This window comes from Eriocheir sinensis, chromosome 24, assembly GCF_024679095.1.
Source record: "Eriocheir sinensis breed Jianghai 21 chromosome 24, ASM2467909v1, whole genome shotgun sequence".
NCBI classification, from domain to species: domain Eukaryota; kingdom Metazoa; phylum Arthropoda; class Malacostraca; order Decapoda; family Varunidae; genus Eriocheir; species Eriocheir sinensis.
The window spans coordinates 16,850,152-16,857,651 of record NC_066532.1 but is presented as its reverse complement, the minus strand read 5'-3'; positions in this window follow the sequence as shown (position 1 = coordinate 16,857,651).

Sequence of the window (7,500 nt, the reverse complement as noted above, 5' to 3'; positions counted from 1 at the left end):
TACCTGACAACGCTTTTATAATTAATGGGCTGATAACACACACACACACACACACACACACACAGACACACACACACTCTTTTTCTCTCTTTCTGTCTATCTACCTAAATACATACACACATATATACATACATACAAACATACACTTACCTCTCTCTCTCTCTCTCTCTCTCTCTCTCTCTCTCTCTCTCTCTCTCTCTCTCTCTCTCTCTCTCTCTCTCTCTCTCTCTCTCTCTCTCTCTTCTTCTCTTTCTTTCTTTTCTTCTCTTTCTTCTCTCTCCTCTCCCTCTTCTCTCTCTCTCTCTCTCTCTCTCTCTCTCTCTCTCTCTCTCATCACATCAAACTGAGCGCGAACGAACAATGGAAGAACAAACTGATATAAAAAACAAAAACAACAAGACCATTTTATTAGTACCAGTCCCAAACCTGTTCCTCGCGCCGACCTAAAATTTGTTGCTAATATAATCTGCTTCGAGAGGCGTAAGATGTATCGGGGTTGTGTTGTTATTGTATTATTTTTCTATGTGATTTTTTTTTTGGGGGGGGGTCTGTTTTTTTTTCGTCTTTTTTTCGTTTTCGTTTGTTTCTGTCTCTGTTTCTGTCTGTCTGTATTTGTCTCTTCCTCTCTGTCTGTTTTACCTTCTTTATTTGGGTTCTTTTTCTTTCTTTTTTCAAACTTTTTTCTTTGACTAATTTTGTTCTTTGTATTTTCTTTATTTTTTTTCTTTCCCGCATTCCTCCTTCTTCCTTCCTTCTTTCCTTCCTTCTTTCCTCCTTTCCTTTCTTCATAATTGGTCAATCTCCACCATATTTATCCACCTATATGCCCTTTCTTATTTTATTGTTTTCTCTTTCTTTCCTTACTAATTCGTCATTTTCTTCCTCTGTTTCTTCTTTTTCTTTTAATTTCCTTTTCATTTCTTGACATTTCTTCCTCCTGTTTTCCTTTTTTTTATATATTCAAGCAGCCTTTCCTTTCTTCTCTCCTCTTCTCTTGTCTTCTCTTCTCGGCTCTTCTTTGTTCTCTTCTTTCCTCCCTTCTCTTGTCTTCTTTTCCCTTCTTTTTCTTCTCTCTGTTCTCTTCTCCTCTCTTTCCTCTCCACTTCACTTCTCTTCTCTCCTCTTCTCTCTTCCTCTTCTTCTCTCCTCTCCTTCTTTTCTCTCTCCTCTCCACTTCACTTCTCTTCTCTCCTCTTCTTCTTCTGCTCCTCTTCTCCTTCTCTCCTTTCCTCTCCTCTCCTTTTTTCTTCGCTATACTTCTCTTTGTCCTCTTCTCTCCTCCCTTCTCTTGTCTTCTCTTCCTTCTTCTCCTCTCTCCTCTTCACTTCACTTCTCTCCTCTTCTTCTTCTCTCCTTTCCTCTTCTCTCCTCTTTTTTTCGCTATACTTCTCTTTGTCCTCTTCTCTCCTCTCCTTCTCTTGTCTTCTCTTCCTTCTTCTCCTCTCTCCTCTCCTCTCCTCTTCTCCTCCTCCTCTCCTCTTCTCTTCTCCTCCTCCTCCTCTCCTTCTCTCCTCCTCCTCTCCTTCTCTCCTCTTGAACTAATCTGACAGGTGTTATTGCATCGAAGACATAAACAGTTAAAGTAAAAAAAATTAAGGTGTGGGTTCAATCACCGCCCCCTGATGAGAGTTTTAGGAGCAATCTTACTCTTAATAAACAAACACTAATGACGCGTAGTTAGATAGCGATTAAAATGTTTAGATAGGAAATAATTAAGAGGAGAAACGAGAATATATAAAATGAATGCAAAATACGAAGATCATAATTAGTGAGAGAAAATATAGCAAAGAAAGTAGAAGGAAAATTAGTAAAAAGTAGATAATATTAAAGAGATTAGATTAGTTCTCTCTCTCTCTCTCTCTCTCTCTCTCTCTCTCTCTCTCTCTCTCTCTCTTTCTGCTCTTATCTTCTCTTCTCTTCTCTTCTCTTCTCTTCTCTCTCTCTCTCTCTCTCTCTCTCTCTCTCTCTCTCTCTCTCTCTCTCTCTCTCTCTCTCTCTCTCTGGGGTGGCATTGGGTTCCTGTTCTCACTCAGTTATGCAAATACGTTCATCCTTCCTTCACTTGTTTCCGTATTGACTGTTCTGCATATGATTAAAGGTCTTCTGAAGTTCGTCATACAAGTACATTCCTCGTATTGTTTGTGTTTCCTTGTTGATTTGTTGTGTCTTTCTCGTATGTTATTTTAGTTCGTTTTCTTCTGTATTGCATCTCCTCTTATTTTCTCTTCCTATGTCTTTCTTTGTTTGATCTCCTCTCTTCATATCAATCTCTCTTCTTTCTCAATCCACGGAGTTAATGTAAAGTGTCCTCAGCTTCCTGTACCAAAACTTGAGCCCACAAAACTTCTATTACAAAAACTACGTCAACGGATTGCATTGGGGACGCTTCCTTTATGGTCCAAACTGCATACGGTTCAACAAATTCCTGATTAAAATTGTTCCTCGACCGGTGGAGTTTTTGTATCATAACGGTGTGGTAGATATTGCATTCTCTCTCTCTCTCTCTCTCTCTCTCTCTCTCTCTCTCTCTCTCTCTCTCTCTCTCTAAAACCTCCCGGAACTTAACAAACTCATTAAGAGGCAACATAATCTCTCTCTCTCTCTCTCTCTCTCTCTCTCTCTCTCTCTCTCTCTCTCTCTCTCTCTCTCTCTCTCTCTCTCTCTCTCTCTCTCTCTCTCTCTCTATCTATTTCTTCTTTCCTTTCTTCCTTCTAATATTTCCTTCTTCTCTCTATCTCTATCTCTCTCTCTCTCCTTCTCTATCTCTCTCTCTCTCTCTCTCTCTCTCTCTCTCTCTCTCTCTCTCTCTCTCTCTCTCACTCGTTCGATAATTAAGCAACAATTGTACCTCACCTTACTATACCTCCCTTCCTCTTCCTTTTAATTTCTTCTTCCTTCTTCCTTCTTCCTTCTCCTCCTTCCTCACTGTCATGCAAAATCCTACCGAGTCTTTTCTCTCTCAGGTGACATTCAAGCAACATTTCTCTCTCTTGCACGACACTCCAGCCTCCTCGCACCTTGCCTACCAGCCCTCACGAGCATAAATACTTGACTCATGACAGAAGGAGAAAGAGAAGAAGGAAGAGGAAGATAGGAGAGGAAATAGAGGGAAAAACACTTGACACATGATAGAAGGAGAAGGACAGGAAGGAAGAGGAAGATAGGAGAGGAAGGAGAGGGAAATACACTTGACACATGATAAAAGGAGAATGAGAGGAAGGAAGAGGAAGATAAGAGAGGAAGGAGAGGGAAAGACACTTGACACATGATAGAAGGAGAAAGAGAAGAAGGAAGAGGAAGATAGGAGAGGAAGGAGAGGGAAAAGAAGCAAGAAAGAAGACTAAGAAGATGGAAGAGGCGATGAAGTGTTATAAGAGGAAAAAGAGGAAGAAGGAAGAGGAAGGAAGAAGGAAGAGGAAGGAGAAGGAAGAGACAAAGAAAAGGAGTCTTGTAATTTGCCAGAGGTGGAGTGAGGTTAAGGAAAAAGAGGGAAGAGGAGGAAGAGGAAGAAAACGAAGAGGAAGAGGAAAGAAAAGGAAAAATAAGAAAAAAAAGAAGGGAGAGGAAAGAAAAAGTGATATCATTTGCCAGAGGTGAGGGAAGGAGAGGACAAAAGAAAGGAGGAGGAGGAGGAGGAGGAAGAAGGAAGAAGGATAAGTAAATAAAATATAAAAAAAGGGAAGAGAATTAGGTGCAATAAATTTCAAAGGTGAGGAGAGGTGAAGGAAGGAGGAAGGAGAAGGAGGAAGAGGAAGAGGAGAAGGAAGGAGGAGGACTTTGAAGAATGAAGAGGCGATTAAGAGAAGCATTATCAAGAGGAAGAAGAGGAAGAGTGAAGAGAGGGAAGAGGAGAAAGAGGGAGAGGAAGAAGAGAAAGAGAAGGAAGAAGGAAGACTATAAGAGGAAGGAAGAGGCAATGAAGAGAAGGGTTATAAAGAGGAAGAGGAGGATGAGGAAGATAAGGAAGGAGGAAGAGGAAGGAAGAGGAGGAAGGAGAAGAAACAAGGAAGAGGAAAGAAGGAAGAGGAAGAAGAAACAAGGAAGAAGCAAAGAGAAAGAGGAAGGGAAGAGAAGTAAGGTGAGGTGAGGTAAGAAGAGGGAAGAAGAGGAAGAGGAAGAAGAAAGAGGAAGGAAGACTAAGAAGAAGGAAGGGGCGATGGAAATGACTAAGTGTTATGATTTGCCAGAGGTGAGGAGAGGTGAAGGAAGAGGAGGAGGAGGAGGAGGAGGAAGAGGAAGAGGAAGAGGAAGAGGAAGGAGAAGAAAGTGCTTAAGATCGGGTTAGGTCACGCCTCAGAATTAAAAGGTTGTGTGTCGCGAGTCTGTCCTTAATCTTTTTTTTTCCTTCTTTTATATTCCTTGTCTAATTTATCATTTCATTTTATTTTCTTCATTTTTTTTCTTTTCTTAATTTCTTCTTTGTCTTCTTTTTCTCTTTCCTCGTTTCTGTTTCTCCTCTTTTCGGCTTCTTTCTTTATTTTTTATTTTTTGTATTTTCACGTATTTTATTCTATGCCTGATAGTTTTTTTTTTCTTTTCCTTTTCTTCTTCTTTTTTGCGTTTTTTTTTTACTTGATTCATTTTGGTTTTTTCCTTTTTTTGTTTCCTTTTTCCTTATTTTCAAGTATTTCATTTTTTTGCCGAATATTCTTCTTTTTTATTTTCTTTCCTCCTTTCTTTTTTTTCTATTCTTTTGCTTTGCCTTCGAAGTCATTTTTTTCTTCTAAGTTTTCTTCCTGGGTTTATTTTTTCCCATTTTACGCTTTTTCTTCCTTTTTTTCCCTTCCGAATATTCTTGTTTTAATTTTCTTTCCTTTTTTCTTTTTTTCCTATTCTTTTCTTTTGCTTCAGTCATTTGTTTTTCTTCTAAGGTTTTTTTCTTGGGTCTATTTTTCCCAGTTTACGCTTTTTCTTCCCTTTTCTTCCCTTCTGAATATTCTTTTCATTTTCTTTCCTCCTTTTTATTTTTTCCTATTCTTTTCTTTTGGTTCTCTCATTTTTTTCTTCTAAGGTTTTTTTCTTGGGTTTATTTTTCCCAGTTTACGCTTTTTCTTCCCTTTTTTCCCCTTCCGAATATTCTTGTTTTCATTTTCTTTCCTCCTTTCTTTTTTCCTATTCTTTTCTTTTGCTTCTTGTCCTTCTTCCTCACTGTCTTGCAAAATCTTAACGTGTCCTCGCACCTTACCTTCCAACCCTCACGAGCGCAAACACTTGACACATGAGAAAAGAGGAAGAAGGAAGAGGAAGATAGGAGAGGAAGGAGAGGGAAAAGAAGCGATATAACAAACACTGGACACATCATAAAAGGAGAAGAAGGAAGAGGAAGATAGGAAGGAGAGGGAAAAGAAGCGATATAACAAACACTGGACACATCATAAAAGGAGAAGAAGGAAGAGGAAGATAGGAGAGGAAGGAGAGGGAAAAGAAGCGATATAACAAACACTGAATTACTATATTTTTTAGTTTACCATTTATTTCCACTTTATTTTCTTTATCTTTCCCGTTTTCTTTCCTTAGTTTTGCATTTCGAACACACCGACTTATAGGACAGTTTTGTTTCTTTTCTAAATTGTGTTTACTTCTTTTCTTCTCTGCATTTTCCTTTAGTTTCCTTTTCTTTCTCTTCTTTTTCATCTTCTTCGTCTCTTTTTTTTTCTATTCTTCTCTTTTAATACGCCTCTTTTCATCTCCTACTAAAACAAAGAAAGATACAGTGAATTTAAAACATCCTCCTCCTCCTCCTCCTCCTCCCCACCACCATCATTATCTCACATATTTTTTTATTACATCTTTTTTAATTAAGTTTATGGGTCACATCCGGTCTCGTCTCTCTGTTTTTATATATGCCGACCTCGACCATAACCGGATTGAACAAGGGATGAGTCTGGATGAATCTCCCTGTGTGTGTGTGTGTGTGTGTGTGTGTGTGTGTGTAGGGATGTCTTTATATGTGGGTCTGGGCATGGGAGGGAGGGGGGAGTAAGGGGAGGGGGGTCAAAGGGTTATAAAAAAGAGAGGAAGGGGAGGAGGAGGAAGAGGAAAGGAAGAAGAGGAGAGCAAAATGGAAGAAGAAAACGGAAAAGAAAAAAATAAATAAGAAGGGAGGAGGATGAAGGGAGGAGAAGGAAGTGAAAGAAAGAAGAAAAGAAGAAATAAAAAGAACAATGATGATGATGAGGAGGAGGAGGAGGAGAAGGAGGAAGAGGAAGAGGAGAAAAGCAAAGTCGAAGAAAAGAAGAAAAAGAAGAAGGAAGATGGGGGAAGTGGAGCAGAACGAACGAAGTGGAAGAAGAAAAAGAAGAAAGAAAAAGAAGAATAAGAAAACCCACAAAAGAACGGAAAAGAATTTATAATCTTACAGAGACATAAAAAAAAGAAAAAAAGAAAAGAAGAAAAAATTAACTAGTATAAGACGAGAACTGGACTAAAGTGAAGCAAAAGAAGACACCAGAATGCATTAGACGACCTGTGAATGACGAGGCGATAACAAGGAGGAGGAGGAGGAGGAGGAGGAGGAGGAGGAGGAAAAACAAAAAAACAAAACAAGATTGAACATGCATAATCATCTTTACAACAGGAAGAAGAGAAGCAGAATGAAGAAGAGGAAGAGGAGGAGGAAGAGACGAGGAGGAGGAAGAGGAAGAGAACAACAAAAACAACAACAATGACGAACAAGAAAACTAGAAGCAAGAAAAAAAAAACAATAAGAAAAACAGGAAGAAAAGGAGGAGGAAGAAAGGAAGGAAGGAAGGAAAAAAATATCATCCACAATATATATACTTAAGCAACAGAAGAGGAGGAGGAAGAGGAGGAGGAGGAGGAAGAGAAAGAGGAAGAAGCATGCGAAAGTAAAATAATAAATAAATAAATAAAAAAAAACATGAAGATAAAACAACAAAGGAAAAGGAGGAAGAGGAAGAGGAGGAGACGAAGGCTGAGTTATCGTAATTATATATTCTTGATTTCTACCGCTACCAAATCATGCCTTTCCATACTGTTATTTTATTATGGCAAAGACGGCAACTGCACACACACACACACACACACACACACACACAAAAACACTACTAAAAAATAATCGTTCACTTGGGGTCAGTTTCAAAGTTCCCCATGACGGGTTAGTAAGCTCCCAAACCAATACCAGAGCCTTCGAAATTTCCTTGTATAGTGTCTGGTGTTTGTATTTAAGTTCACAAATTTGACGAAACTATGCAGGAAAAGTCTTGTGTATTTAGTGTGGCATCGAAGACCTCACCATTTTGGATTGTATGGGATTCTATAGTTTGGTTCGGGCTGTTACGAGGACACTGTGTTGGATTGTGAAAGCGGCTCTTTACCACAGAGGCCTTTCCCAACGTAACCCAACTCTCTGTCTGGTGTTAAGTGTATTCAACCCTGCATTTGATCTCCCCTCCGCCTGGTCCTCTGCCTGCCCTGAATTCTACAATCACTGAAGTATATTAATAACCTAATTCCTTAAATTATTTCGGCAAACAAACA